This window comes from Pyrus communis, chromosome 16, assembly GCF_041283825.1.
Source record: "Pyrus communis isolate YQ-2024b chromosome 16, ASM4128382v1, whole genome shotgun sequence".
NCBI classification, from domain to species: Eukaryota; Viridiplantae; Streptophyta; class Magnoliopsida; order Rosales; family Rosaceae; genus Pyrus; species Pyrus communis.
This window is the reverse complement of record NC_142580.1, coordinates 11,623,327-11,639,583: the sequence shown is the minus strand read 5'-3', so window position 1 is coordinate 11,639,583 and position 16,257 is coordinate 11,623,327. Positions and strand designations below refer to the sequence as shown.

At 36.6% G+C, this 16,257-nt stretch overlaps 3 pseudogenes; all 3 read left to right on the top strand.

Moving 5' to 3' along the window:
- Positions 1–888: 888 nt before the first annotated feature.
- LOC148689976 (putative aspartic proteinase GIP2 pseudogene) lies at positions 889–1,920 on the top strand (annotated as a pseudogene).
- Positions 1,921–6,053: 4,133 nt separating this feature from the next.
- Positions 6,054–7,302, top strand: LOC137717069 (uncharacterized; annotated as a pseudogene).
- A 29-nt stretch (positions 7,303–7,331) lies between these two features.
- Positions 7,332–14,466, top strand: LOC148689975 (uncharacterized; annotated as a pseudogene).
- The last annotated feature ends 1,791 nt before the right edge of the window (positions 14,467–16,257 follow it).

Genomic DNA, 16,257 nt, shown 5'->3' with positions numbered 1-16,257 from the left:
GTACCTTTTAGTGGCAATACAAGTAAAAAGATGATGAGTCACTACCTTCTAATTGTTTTCGGGCAAGAGCAAAACTACAGCAGTCGGGCTAATTTGCTATAAAAGGAAGAAAAGGCCCTAGAGATGGTGACACTCAACGAATCAAACAAACAAACATACAAACTCTGATCTCAAGCTAGATTTGCATCTAAAAGCTGTAATCAGCCCAGATCTCAATCATTTTCAGGATATCATCCTTACAAAAGTTATCTTTTGTCTCTCAATCATTTTCAGGATATCTCCCTTACAAAAGTTATCTTTTGTCTTGTTTAGAAGCTATGCTATCACCTCTAGTGGCGTATTATCGATTCTCTTGTGCAAACTAATTTACCATCCATCCATTTTTAGCATAAAAACCTCTGTAGAATCAAAGGGAAGTGATTGCAAGAAGTTCAACCTTGCTCGACAAGGTGAAATCTTGCTTAAAGTTATTTGTGTGTTTTCTAATATAATAGATCTACTGCTTAATGTATTCTCCAGTATGTACTGAAGTCATTTCTGCCTGTTTCCTACTTTAAAAGTCTTATTTGTATCTGGATTTGGTTAGCTTAACGGATATGCTTTCATTTAAAACCAATCAAGAACCAAACAAATGACTTAAGGGATATGGACTCCCCTCATTTGAATATACAAAATTATGAACTGAAAGTCCTTGGTCACAAGGCAAGAAAAAAAACTTAATGTGGACTTAACCCATCCACGACAATCCTTTGATAACAAGAAGTCCGAGTAACTTGGGGCACACGTAATCAACTAAAAAAAATCTTGTTCTACATCTGCTATACTGAGATAGCAGTGGCACGCCTAGCACTTAGTTAGTTTTGATTGCAAGCCTCAATGCCTACACCTATGGCCCCACAAAGGCACCTTTCAGAACTAATTATGTCTTCTTCTTGTAGCACATCAGCAAGCAAGAACCCGACTATACATCCAAAGTGCCAATCCATTAGGGAGTTGTGCAGAGAGCCGAGGAGCCCTCTCCGGAAAAATCTTCGCCCGAAGAGCACCCACCCTGGTAAACTCGTTTCAGTCCCCAATTTTCTCTTCATTTGCAGTCAGACGTATCTCTTCGAAAACCTTCCCACTGGCGTCGAGGGTTTCGCTGGTCTTGGCAAGGATAAAATTGGAATTCCATCCCAATTGGCTTCCACTTTTGGATTCAGCAAAATGTTCTCTCTTTGCTTGCCGTCTTCCACAAGATCAAATGGCGCTGTTTTCTTCGGTGCTGGGCCTTATGTTTTGCACCCGGGTATCGATGTGTCTAAGTCACTTATCTACACCCCATTGCTCCTCAACCTTCCATCACAGCCCCCTCTTACGTGGAAGGCAAGCCTTCGGCTAAATATTTCATGAACGTAACACCTATAAAAATGAAAGGCCTTACTTTACCGTTAAATGCTTCGTTACTAGCCTTTGACAAATATGGTTATAGAGGCAAAAAAATTAGCACCGTCAATCCCTACACAGTGTTGGAGAGCTCAATCTTCAGCACTCTCAATTGGGCATTGCTTAAAGTACTCCCTGCTCCTATTCCTAGATTGGGATCCATAGTGCCATTCGGAAAATGCTTCAACTCATCCCACATCGGAGAGAACGATGTGCCTATTATTGATTTTATGTTGCAGAGTGAGAGTGTGTACTGAAGGTTGTCTAGAGCAAACTCAATGGTGCAAGTGAAAAAAAGACGTGATGTGTTTGACATTTGTGGATGCTGGGCAAAGTCCAAGTAAACCTAGGACTTCTATTGTGATCGAAGGGCACCAGTTGGAGGACAATCTTCTCCAGTTTGATTTGGCTAATAAGAGGCTTGGGTTCAGCTCCTCTCTCTTGTCCCAAAAGACCAGTTGTTCAAACTTCAACTTCACTTCCACAGCTTACTAGAGACAAACAGTCGTGAGCCGGCCACGCACGCTGTACTTGAATTGTTATTTATAATGTCTGCTATTTTACATTATCATTGCAACTTTGTTCAATTGTGTTTTGTAAGATCCGAATAAATTATGGGGAAACGAATCTGAATAACGTTGTATAGAAAAAGAAAAGACAATACTTGCATTTCCACTTAGGAATGAGCTCATCCCCACTTGTAAGTAACATATCTTCACGGTAGATATTTCATAATCGGAATTGTTCAATCTCTTAACCTTCATTTGAAGACATCTCTACAAAAAATCATTCTAGTCGGATATCGTTTTGTCATCCAAATGTATTAAGTAAATTAATAATGTATGTACTAAGTAGCATATTCATGATAAACCGTTGTTCTATTTCATATATTTAGATCACTAAATGATATCCGATTTGAATGATTTTTTGTAGGAATGATCTTCAAGTGAAGATTAGAAGAGTGAACGGTTCTAATTATGAAAGTTATACAGTGAAGATGCTTTATAAGTAAGTGGGGGAATGAGCTCCCCTACAACTAAATGCAATAATGATTGGGTTAAAGCTTAAAATTTAAGATTCGTATTGTTCCATCTTCGTTGACAAGCTTCACCTTCTTCTTTCACCTATTGATGAGAGATGGATGATTTTGAGTGTAGAAAAAAAGATACTTTCAATGGTGATGGAACCATTTTCCAAGGGCATTAATTTGAGTGCAGATAATAAGCCTCTTGTCGAAATATTTTCAACAAAGCATAGCTTTTGGTCGGAAATAGTGGTTTTCTGAGGGTATTCTTTGGCCCTTAGAAAAAGTTGGTCGGAAACGACAATTTTTTGTAGTGTTCTTTCACCTATTGTTGAGATATGGATGCTTTTGATGAAAAAAAAAAAAAAAAAACTAATAAGAAAGATGGATGGTTGAACAGTGTGTAGGTTTGAGTTTCAACCTCTTATTATATAGAGGAAGATGGTGGTGGTAGATAGAACTAATTTGATAGTTGGACCTAATTTTCATGTTTTTTATTTTTATTATTTATTTGAAGTTAAATTTTAATCTTTACTAATTAATAAAACCTTCATTGTCGATCAAAAGAGGGTGAAAAGACAAATTAGTCTTTTATCACATAAAAAAAATGACGGGCAATAATGTAATTTCACAAGTTCAAATTTTACTATTTTTTATTGAAGCCTTACCAATAGGTGATGTTAAAATACCTCCAATATTAAAAAAAAAAAAAAAAAAAAAAAAAAAAACAGAAAAAACAAAAACAAAAACCTCTCACTCCCCCCACGTTATCTCTCTCTCCATCTCTCCTTCTCATTTTCTAAAAAAAAAAATGTGTTCATACACACAAAGTGTGTAAGCAAATGCTAGTATTCATAAAAAAAAAAGAAGATAATCTACATAAATTTTATTTTTAAAAAAGTTACAAAAAAATACTAAACTAAAATCATCCTTAATAATTTAGGACTTAAATTTTAAGCCATAAAAATTAGAAAAGAGAAGTTGTTTCTAGAATGGCTTAAGAGTTAAATTTTTAAGCTTTAACTCACACTATTATAAGAGAAAAATGCAAGCGTTATCAGAAAGGACTCTTTTATTTAGAGACAAAAGAGTTACATTTTCATATACTTGCTGGTGTCGAGTGGGATGGCTGGGCATGCTGTGAGTATTATTATTATTTTTTTGGAGAGCAGATGAGTAAACCCTCTTTTTAGCAGAAGATTTTTGTTCATCACCTTATTTATTAATGTTAAATAAATTTAAACTTTGAAATCTCTATAATGAATACAAATTTTAAAATTAAAAAACATAAATTTTTCGTAACTCTGCATATCCTATGACAAATTATGGATGTCATTTCAATACGATATCTAATGTTTGATAATTTTTTTGATCCGATTATTTTATGAGACCACTTATCCTACCCATGCAAGTCATTGAAAGAAAGAGAATAAAGATTAAAAAAAAAAATTTGCACTGACAGAGGATTACAGCAGCAGCTACTTACATATTTTCCTATTTTGTGGATGGCATTACCATTGCAATTTGTTCAGAAAATCGAGTCAAGCCAGAGTGATAATCCTATCCAATTATGCTTTACAAGATCCGGATCTAGCACTTCTGAATTGAATCAATTTTAGTATTTTTGTTACGTATATTATTATATTTGAGCATAATCTCTACTTCAGTTTCAGATTAAATTCTGTTAGGAAGTATTATATTTTATTGGAGCTTAGTTTAGTGGACCACATATATGAGTGGATATACAGTTAAATTAAATTAAATCAGAACTTCAGAAATTAAAAGATATGCAACTTGTGAATTATTTTCGTGAATTTAGTTTATTCTTCAATTTGCTGCATTTTGAGTTCAAGTCTTCTCTCATTTTTTTAATTTAGTTTAGAGCAATATTGTTTATAATTAAAAATAAACATAATATTAACTCTATCAAGGAGAAGGCAATGAAATGAGGAAGAAGCCATTGTTAATAGATTGATGGAATTGAATGGTTGAAGAATTGGGAGGGCATTGCCACCAATTTATAGGCTTTTGAAGTCATTTTACATTTTTAACCAAAAAAAACTTAAGTCTTCGTATACTTGGCGAGCTTGTGAGGAACCGACGTTTTGCAAAAGATGGCGACTTGGGGATATTCTATAATATCTATATCCTTATGCCAAATAAATCCATGGTTCTCGTCCTTCCTGCGGTGACTTTGTTACTTTAGATAGCTTTGAACTTCATGGTATTTGTCCTCTGTTTAATTGTTATCAGTTAATATTTTACCCCTCGCTAATAAAATTGACTCGCTGATATTTTCAGTTTATTGATGACAAAATAACAAAACAAGAACGAAGCTTAGCTTCTGAAACATTACTTGGAGAGCTTAAGGAACAACACTATGAATAAAAGATTACCAGTCAAACTTATATACATCTGCGAAAAGCTTATAGTTGAAGTAGTTAAAGAGTGTTGTGGAGCCTAAAATAATCCCAAAAATTTTAGAGGAGACACATGAACTTTTATTCAAGAAAGACAAGATTGTCCTGAATAAATGGGCAGGCTTCTCAGATGCTCCCACACGTAGCTCACATTCCTGAAGGTCTCAGTAGCTGAATACGATTGTTCACAACTCACCTGCCATTGGCAAGGAATTAAAGATAAGAATTAATTACCCAAATCCTATCTTTAATACATTCTCATATGAAGATTGACTCCAATCAAGTAAGTAATTCTAATTTAAATAAATTAAGGAAAGTAAACCATTATCTCAAGATATTATCTCCTATTTAATATCTTAGAAATATTTAGAGAATATCTCTCCATTAAACACTATGGCCTGCTCTATCCCTATAAATACTTCATATTCTACCAAATTTTGAGAGCTTTTGCAACCTTAAAAAAGCCCAAAACACTTTACTCTCTCAGATAAACTAACTTAGGCATCGGAGATCCGTTGACCTAACCCCCCACCTCATGGGCGCATGAGGCTTAGGTCTCTGATTAAAGGTGTTGATTGTTTTGCAGGTACATTTCCGTCTCATGGGCGCGTGAGGCTTAGGTCTCTGATTAAAGGTGTTGATTGTTTTGCAAGTGCATTTCCATCAAAACCGAAGACGGGGGAAATTGGCATCGAAAAGTGTGTATTATTACCTACGCGAGGTTTTGTAATCTTAGGGCGACTGATGTGCGCGGTTGTCCTACAAGGACTCCTCGTGTTCTTGATATGTTATCGTCTTTTCTTTCTTTTCTTTTTTTGGGTTAAGGTATACACGAATGGCGCTGCTATGGGGTTTTGTTTCGGTTTTAATTACTTTTCAAGATCACAATGAGAGTTTCAATCAAGTCACGCGCTTGCGAAAAGGGGAAAAGAACGCGCCCGACGGGTTCGCGTTTCTAGGGTTTGTTAGTGTCCCGGCCGGTGTCATCCCAGCGTCCCAGCACCAATCTGCGTATTGGGTCTTTCATTTCTGCGCCGAAGTGGGTATTAGGTCTTTGCGTTCTGCATCGACATACCCCAGAAGCTCAACTTTTGCTGTCGTAGCAGTAACTTCTTGTTGAAATTGGGGTTTTAAGCTCTGCAATTTTGAGGGGTTGTCTGCACCTGCAACTTGCTGCACCAGAGTCTTGGGCTCTCCTTTAGAGAAGACTTCCTCTGTTGCCTACATCTACAGACTTTTCAACAGGTTAATTTCTAATCATATAATTAATTTTTTTAATATTCTTTTGGAATGCATTTTGTTTTAGGTTGATTGGTCATGGATAAGTCAGTCCTATGCCCATGGGGCTTTCTTGACTTTGCCACTTCCTCCAAATTGAATATTGCCATTGGTTCATTATCCGGACAATCCCCAAAAGCACGGACCTTTCCTTTCATTGTCACAAATGGTGCAGAAACTTCAGTTAATTTAAGTCAACTTCCTACTCCTACTGTTCGAGGCGATGTGACTTATGTCAAGATTAGTGAGAACCTTTATCAAGAACAATTACGCTCATGCAGAACAAACCTCATTGGTAGCCTTTTGTTAAAAAAAAGAATGATGTCGATGAAGACTGAGTCTCTCAAGAGTGCCTTAGCTTCTTTATGGAAGCTTCATAATTCTTGGAAACTAGTGCCTCTAGGCAAATGATATTTTGATCTTCATTTTTCCACCGAAGAAGATATGAGAAGAGTATGGGGTGGTGGAACCTGCACACTTCAATTTGGACGTTTTAGGTTGTCCCAATGGCAACCAGACTTCAAGCCTGGTGACGTCCTTCCCCAAACTCATGCACAAGTATGGATCAAAATATATAGGTTAAGTCAAGAGTATTGGCATCCTCGCATACTTATGGAAATTGCTCGTGAGGTGGGTACCCCACTTCAGTTGGATCACGCTACACGTGAAAAGTTATATGGTTATTATCCTAGAATTTTGGTGGATGTGGATCTTTCTGCTGATTTACCTTCATCTATTATGGTTGAGCGGGAACATGGTTTCTTTGTTGATATTATTTATGAGAATTTGCCTCCAACTTGTGGAAATTGTGGTGTAATTGGCCATTATACAAACAAATGTAGTCATTTAAAGGCCAATCATTCAGATGCGATGCAACCAGATATTGAGGCTCGTTATCTCGGACGATCACCAACCCGTCAGGTTTATCGTCCAAAACCATCTATTAAGATTGTTTCTCCTTCAGGTGATACTATACACAAGGAATGTTCTCCTTCAGTTGAAATTATTCATAATGAGCTTTCTCCTGGACTTAATCATGATATAGAGGTTCCACCTTGTAGCTCTCTTGAGCAATGTCATGTTGAACAAGTTAACAATTTTGCAAATCAAATATTAAATGAGTGTTATGAATACCGAGTTAAGTGTGTTGGTTGACAAGGTTATCGATTCGTCGATAGATCTTCATGGTCAGTTATAGACTACTTCTAGAGTTACAACCAACCAATAATATTGATGATACCCCTTCTTGTAACTTGAATGACACTCTTTCAAGGGAGACCGAAGATGTGCCTACTGAAGACAATAATATTGCCCATATTGATCCTTATATTTATGGAGATGTTCCACCTGGTTTTGGTCTGATGAATGAGATCAATATTGTGGATGTAGGGAAAGTTTCCAATGACTTTACTCTAGTTCTCAGTAAACCTCAGCATAAGAAACAAAAAAAAAAAAAAAAAAAAAACCAAAAAGTTGATGTATGTAGGCAAGAAGAACCCTATGTTACGAGGGCAGGAAGACAAGTTATCTCTGCCTCCAAATGAAGTTAGTTATTGGAATATTCGCAGTGTTGGGAATTTTGATACGCGTACAAAGCTTTCTAATGTTTGTCATTCCCATCATCCTGACTTGGTTTACATATCTGAACCTATGGTTATTTTTTTATTCTATTCCTTCTGCTTATTGGAATTCATTAGGTCTATCTTTGCTTGCTGTTAATAACAAGGGTGATTTAATGCCTAATATTTAGGTTTTGCACTCTACGAGTTATTGTTCTCCTACTGTGATTTCTTATTCAGGGCAACAAGTTGCTTTTCAGGCTTCTTTTGATGGTGTTCTTTCTCAATTTACTATTGTCTATGCGACTACTACTTTGACTCTTCATCATGTTTTATGGTGCAATCTCTTAAATATTCGTTCTAATACTATGGTATCGTGGATGGCAATTTGTGACTTTAATGCTATTCTTGGAGCGCATGAGCAAATGGGTGGTCACTTACCTACTCGAACTTCGTGCGAGGACTTTCGCAGTGTTATTAAGCTTTGTGACTTTACTCATATGGATACTACTGGTGCTTTTTACACTTAGACCATTGGTTGAAGTGTTTGTGGTTACATGGAAAGGCGTCTTGACCGCTCTCTTTGTGACACACGCTGGTTACAATCTTGGCCTCATACGAGTTGTTCAGCTTTGCCTAGGGTTGTTTTTTTTATCATAATTGTCTAGTTTTCTCAGCTTTTGCTATTTGTCTTGGAGGACCACGACCTTTCCGGTTTCAGCCTATGTGGACATTACATTCAGGATTCTCTGGTTTGGTTGCTAAGTGTTGGTAGTCAATTGTTGCATATGGGTGTCCCATGTTTGTTATGTTGGAAAAGCTTAAAGCCCTTAAGCGTTGCCTTCGAGATTGGAACTTTAATTTTTTGGCAATGTCCACATAAATGTCACTATTGCTAAGGGAGAACTTCATAATATCCAAAATATTATTTCTTCTAATGTGAATTCTGAAGAGTGGTTTAATGAGGAAGTTGTGACTAAAACAGCTGTCCTCGATGCTTTTCGTATGCAAGAAGCTTTCTGGTGTGATCGTGGCCGAGTTAAATGGCTTACTGAGGGTGACCGTAATACTACTTTTTCCCATGCTTATGCTCGAGGTAGGCATTTTTCTTCCAGGATTGTTACTCTTTTGGATGGTGATAATGTACTTTCTTTTCGTACTGCTATTGTTGATCATGTGGTAAACTTTTGTCGGTATTTATACAATTCTCCGTTTGCACCAACTGGAATTGAGGATGTTTGTGGTGTAGTTACACCTATGGTTAGTGAAGAGGAAAATTTTTCTCTTTCTTGTTTACCTTCAGCTGAATAAATTAGAAGTGCTGTTTTTTCTATGGATCCTTCCAGTGCTCCGGGACCTGATGGTTTTCCTGGTTCCTTTTATTAGTCTTACTGGGATATTGTTGGTTTGAATGTTATTGCTTTTGTACAAGATTTTTTTAAGAGTGATTAACTTTATCCGAATGCTAATTGCAACTTTGTGGTGCTTATCCCTAAAGTTGAATGGGCTGCCACTATTGCTCAGTATAGGCCCATTGCTCTTACTAATTTTCTATTCAAAATTATTCCAAATATTCTTGCTGATCGCCTCAGCCCAATTGCCATTAGCATTATTTCTCCTCAGCAAACATCATTTTTAAAAGGTAGATGTATTTCTGATTGTATCGGGTTAGTTTCATAAAGGTTCAATTTTATAGACAAAAAGGCTTTTGGTGGTAACATAGGCATAAAAGTCGACATCGCTAAAGCTTTTGATACTTTGAACTGGAAGTTTATTCTTCATGTGCTTTCTAGCTTTGGTTTTTCACACATTTTTGTGGACTGGGTACATATTTTATTTCAATTAGCTTGCTTTTCAATTTTGGTAAATGGCACACCACATGTGTTTTTCTATTGCTCCCAGGGGGTACGTTAGGATGATCCTCTTTCTCCACTTCTTTTTTGTCTAGTGGAGGAAGCTTTAAGTAGAGGTTTATCTTTGATTTTTTCTACTGGACGAATTACTATTATTTCAGCCTCACGAGGTTGTTGCCCTTCTACTCATGTGTTATATGCTGATGATCTTTTCATTTTTTTGTCGTGGGAATGTTCGATCTCTTCATTCTCTTCGAAATTTCTTGGATAAGTATGGTTCCACATCAAGGCAACTTGTTAATGCAACTAAGAGTACTTTTTATCTCGGCTCCTCCTCTGTTCATTGTAGAGTGCATGTATCGAGACACCTTAGCTTTCGTTTGGGTGTTGCTCTTTTCACTTATCTTGGGGTACCCATTTTTTGTGGTAAGCTAAGGAGAATTCACTTTCAAGCTTTGGTTGACAAGACCAAAGCCCGCATCTCAGGTTGGAAAGGAAAACTTTTCTCAATGGCCGGACGACTTCAATTAGTGCAGTCTGTTTATCAAAGCTTGTTCCTTCATTGTTTCTTAGTTTATCAATTGCCATCTTGCCTTTTAAAACATCTTTCTGCTTACGCAAGGAATTTTATTTGGTCAGGGTATTTAGCTTCTCGGAAGTTGGTAACTGTTCATTGGAGCATGGTGTGTGGACCTAAAAATGAAGGTGGGCTTGGTCTTCCTAATTTAGCTTCCTTAAACTTGACGGCTTTGCTTAGTTTTGGATGGGATTCTTTACAATCCTCTTCTCGGTGGGATTCTTTTGCTCGTCAGCGTTTTCCCCTTTCGCCTTCCAAAAAACAAAATATCTATTTACGGTCTTCTGTGTGGCATGGTCTGAAGCGTGCTTTGCCTATTCTGAATAATAATAGTCATTGGATTATACGTGATGGGAGGTCCATTTCCCTTTGGTTTGACAAATGGTTGGATGAACCTATTATTAGCCTTTGTTTATCTTCGGTCATTTCACCCAAGGTTCTTTCTCCAGTTTCAGATGTTATTGGAGCGCACAGTTGGTATTTCCCAGATTATTTTATAAATGTATTCCCTTCTGTGGTGCAACAAATTCTACGTCTACCTTTGCCCTTAAATGTGAAGGATGATAAATTGAATTGGGGGCCCTCACCTACTAGGAAGTTTTCCCTTTCTTCTGCTTATCAGCTTATTCAAAGGAAACGTAATGACTATGCTTGGGCTAAGGTTATTTGGCGACATTTTATTCTGCCACGGCTATCTATTTTGGCTTGGTGGTTTTTTCATGATAAACCTCCTACCGAGGGTGCGTTTCAACGACGTGGTATTTCTTTAGCATCTATTTGTTGTTTATGTCATAATTCTGAAGAATCTATTGTTCATCTTTTCTTTAGCTGTTAGATATCTAGGCAACTTTGGAGGTGGTTAGCATGCCATTTTGGTACCTCTTTGCCTCTTTAAGATTCTTTGGATGTTTTGTGGGATATCTATATGCGTAAGCCCTTTTCCCAACAGTTGCACAATCTCTGGATTTTTGTGGGTCTTTCTACTATTGCGGCTATTTGGAAGGCTCGAAATAAGTTTATTTTTTATGGCTGGCCACTCTGTCTCTGCATGTCTATCAATTTTGTGATTGTTCATGGTGGAAAGTTTATTCATGGTAACTCTCAGGGTTTTGACACTCAAATCATCTTTTCAATGGGGATATGACCTAACTCTCGCAAGGTACTTACTATTCTTCCTGTCCTTTGGTCTCCTCCTTGGTTTCCTTGGATTAAACTTAATACAGATGGTTTATCTAAAGGAAATCCCGATCCTGCTGCTTGTGGATGAGTTTTCGAGAATTGCCATGGTCATTTTCTTGGTGGTTTCTGCCAATAGATTGGTTATCACAACTCTTTTTTTTGCAGAATTATCTGCAATTATTATTGGTGTAGAGCTTGCATATCAATTGGGTTGGCATTGTCTTTGGTTGGAAAGTGACAGCTCTAGTGTTATTTCTGCTCTTCAATTGTTTGATTTTGATCCTCCATGGCGTCTTCGTATGCAATGGTCTATTTGTTTGGACTGTATTTAGAAAATGACTTTCTACTTAACTCACATATATCGGGAGGGAAATTTTGTTGCGGACAATTTTGCTAAAATGGGCTTGTCTTCTCCAACTTTAACTTGGCATGATTCTCCTCCGCTAGCGACTCATGTTGCATTATTTTCAAACTATGTCGGCTTGCTTGGTTACCGCTTCTCAAATTATTGTGCATCTTGGCATCCAAGTTTATCTTATTTTTTGTTTTTTCCTTAACTTTGTGGTGTTGCCCAACTTGTTTTGTAGGTTTAGACCTTTAGGTTTGGTTTCAGAGGGGTTAGGTTTCATGTCCCCCTTCTTTTCTTTGTATCTCTCTTGTTTTCGTTTCTGGAAGGGAACGGTTTATGTATCCCCTTCTTTTTCATATATTGTTTTTATTTATCTCTGTTTTATGAGGGGTAAAATTCATGTCCTCCCCTGACCAGGTGTAACTTCTTTTTTCGTTATCAATAAAATTTCCCTCGTACCGTCGAGGTTTCCCAAAAAAAAAAAAAAAAAAAAAAAAAAAAAATCACAATGAATTGGCACTTAGTGGTTTTGCTGGATCCCTATGGTTGACGTCGTCTTTAGATTGACATTATAAGGTTTGAATATAATTTCTCTTTAATTGGTTGTTCATATATCTCATTCGCTTGGGATAAGGGTTGACATTTTTATGGGTTGAATGTAATTTCTCTTTAATTGGTTGTGTTTGGGTTAATATTTGATACAAATATTAACCCAAACAAGTTGTTCATATTTCGTTCAACTCCATTTAATGAGGTGCATTGGCCTATTCGTGTTCAATGACACAATTGTCGTGTGATTTTATGCAAGTGTGGGTGTTTCATCTATAATCTGAAGGTAATCATTCATGTGGCAGATGTTGCTCTGTTATTCTCTCTCTTCTTCCTTGAAGTCTTTTTTTGCAATTCTTATGCTCTGTTATCATGGTATCATTGCCGACGGCCTCGGTCCTTGGTGCTGCTCATTCCGCTGTGCTATCTTGATCAATTGCTGATCTCTGGTGTAGATTATGATCTCCGGTGTGGTTTCTTGGTTCTCTTGCTCAAGAACTGAGGATTCAGGTTTCATCTTTCCTTTTGCACTCCAACTATTTGTTTGATTGTCTCAGTGAAAAATTATGTGTTAATTCGTGTATTAAGGCCGATTGCCATTTATTGATGTCGAATAATATGAAGGTCGATTGCCATTTCTTCTAAGTGAAAAACTGATTAGTCAAATATAAAGACTGATTGCCATTATTTGATTGAACAGCAAATGAAAGCCTATTGCCATTGCTGAAAGATTGATTCTTTGATTGATTGTTTGGTGGTTTTACATTCAAGAAGGCTAGTTGTCATTGTTGAAAGATTGATTCTTTGATTGATTGTTGGGGTTCTTTCACTCTAGAAGGCCAATTGCTAGGAGCGTTCTAGTTAAAGATTCTGCAAAATTTGTTCATTTGTTGAAATTGTGTTCATTGGTGAAGATATGGCGATAAGCAATGTTAAAATTGAGTCTTTTGGGTATGATTACTGTAAAACTACATGAAGATAATTTTGTGAAGTGGAACTATCAGTTTCAGTCATTTTTACAACGGTGTGATCTTTTTTATTTCTTTAATGGAGAATCACAGTGTCCACTGAAGTTTGTTATCGATTTTGATACTGGTATGACTAAGGAAATAACCATTGCATACAAGGAATGGATTAAGACATATGTTTCTTTGTTGAGTCTATTAATTGCAACTCTTTCGGATGATGCTATGGATTAGGTGATTGGCTATAAGAATTCTTATGATGCATGGAAATGTATATAAGAGAGATATGCATCTATTTCAGTTGTTCAAATTAATCATCTTAAGATTGAATTTCACATTGTGCAAAAGGGTATTGATTCAGTGGATAAATATCTGTTACTATTGAAGGGTATTAAAGATCAATTGATTACTGCAGGAGAAAAGATTACTGAGAATGATCTTGTAATTGCTGCATTATTTAGGTTACCTACTGAGTTTGAGATGATAAAGACAGTAATTCCTGCTAGGGAAACACCAATTTCTCTAAAAGATTTCAGGGCACAACTTCTTGGTGTTGAAGCTAGTATTGAGTTAATAATGACCAGTCTATCTCAGTCAATATCCGCAATGTCAGTTGAAGGCAGTTCATCACATTCACAAGGGTAGTTTCAAGGTTATGAACAAGGGGAGAGCTTAAATTCATATTGAGCCCAAGGATTTAATGCTGGTTATGGAAGCAATGATGGAAATGGAAATAATGCTAGAAATGAGGGGTTTAATGGTGGATCTAGCTATGGTGGTAATGGTTTTAATGGTGGTTCTGGCTATGGCAATAATGGTGCTAATGGGGGTTTTAATGGCAACAACAAATTTTAATAATCGAAGGTTCTCTGGAGGAAATAATAACTCAAGGTTCTCTGGAAACAGGTCTGGATCAAATTTCTTTACTGATAATAGAAACGGGTCTCAGTCCATTGGTTCTTGGAATGGAAGTAAACAAGTGCAGTCTTGGAATGAGAATACCAACTACAAATCTTTAATTTCTCCTGAGTGTTAGATATGCTCAAGAATGGGACATACATCACCCAACTACTTTTTCAGAACTAACAATGGTCAATCATCAACAGGTTTTGTGGCATGCCAAATTTGTGGAAAGAAAGGTCATATAGCATTAGAGTGCTATTATAGGAACAATTTTTCATACCAGGGTGCTCCACCTTTTACATCAATCACTGGAATGATTGCTCAAGGATCAAATTCAACAAATGATGGCCAGAATGTTCATGAATTTGCATCTGCTGACACTTGAGGTGGTTGACATAGGTGCAACTCATCATATGATAGCGAATATAGATGTTTTAAACAATCTTACAGCTTATAAGGTGATGCCAAAATAACTGTTAGTAATGGAGAAGGTTTGCCAATTTCAAATATTGGTTCTTCAATCATCAAAACTCCACAGCATGCATTAATTTTACATAATGTGTTACATGTACCACAAATTGCAATGAATCTATTATCTATGAAGAAATTGTGCAAAAATAATGGATGTTAGTTCATTTGTGATGATCTGGTTTTCTTTATACAAGATAAGGCAACTCGAGTAGTGTTGTACCAAGGAAAGAGTGATGATGGAGAGCTGTTTCGAATTCTAGTCAATGTGTTTTCAAGATCATTTGCTGCAAAGTTGGAAAAAAGTGATGCTTTTGTTGGAAAGAAGATAAGAAGCTTAGTTTGGCATAAAAGGTTGGGTCACCCCTCTGAAGACATGCTTAGTAAAATGTTGAATAATGTTGAGTTGCAAACTACTACGGATACATTTCAGTCTGTATGTTCAGCTTATATTCAGGGCAAATTGAGTAGGTTACCTTTTCATGTAAAACAAAATAGATTAAGTGCAGTTTTTGAAAATATACATTCAGATGTGTGGGGACCTGCACCACAGAAGTCAATAAAAGGTTTTAGGTATTACATAAGCTTTGTTGATGATTGCTCTAGGTTTGTATAGATATTCGCAATGATGAATAAATAAGATGTTTTCTCTATCTTTTGCAAGTTCTATGCCTTTGTTGTTACACAGTTCAATGCTTCTATTAAGTATTTTCAGTCCGATGGTGGAGGAAAGTATATGAGCAAGGTTTTTAATTAGTTTTTAGATAGTAAAGGTATCATACACCATACATCTTGCCCTTATACCCCACAATAGAATGGCCTAGCTGAGAGAAAGCATACACATGTGATGGAAACAGCAATTAGTCTAATGTCAGATACAAAACTGCCTACTCAATTTTGGTACCATAGTTGCTCTCATGCTACATTTTTGATAAATAGGATGCCTTGCAAAAATTTAGACATGAAATCTCCTTACCAGGTTTTATTTCATCATAATCCTGATATTCAGTCCCTCAAAGTTTTTGGGACAGCAGTCTATCCTTTACTTAGACCATTCAATGACAAAAGCTTCAGCCAAGATTAGTTGAATGTGTATTTTTAGGTTATGCTAGTGGTTACAAAGGTGTGATTTGTTATAACATCCAAACAAGGAAATTTGTTATATCCAGGAATGTGATTCATGATGAAGAAGTGTATCCTTTCAAGCAATAAGTTGATAACAGAAATTGTAGAGCAACACAAAGGGTTACTAATTCTTCAATAATAGTGCAGTTAAATATCCCAGTGAAAGATCTCAGGTTATTCAAGATACGCAAACCACAAGTTAGTCCTAATTCCATATCTAAGAGCATACAGTCTTCAAGTTCCAGTGACACAAGTATGAGCTATGGTGATAGAAATATAAGTATGAGCTGTGGTGATAGAAATACAAGTTTGGTTGACTTAGAAGGTCCTAGTGGTCAAATGTATGACACCGTCAATGACAGAACTGCAACAAACTCATCAGATCATCACTCTTTAATACATCATCACTCTGTACATCATCCATGTTGCATGTCCATTCACCCAATCAGCTTAAGGTAATTCTTCCTCCTTTATCTAATTCTGAGATGAGTCGTCATGATGGTATATCTAAGCACCCCATGGTCAGTAGATTAAAAAGTAGCATTATTGCAAGGAAGAACTACACTGCACTAGTTGCTTCATT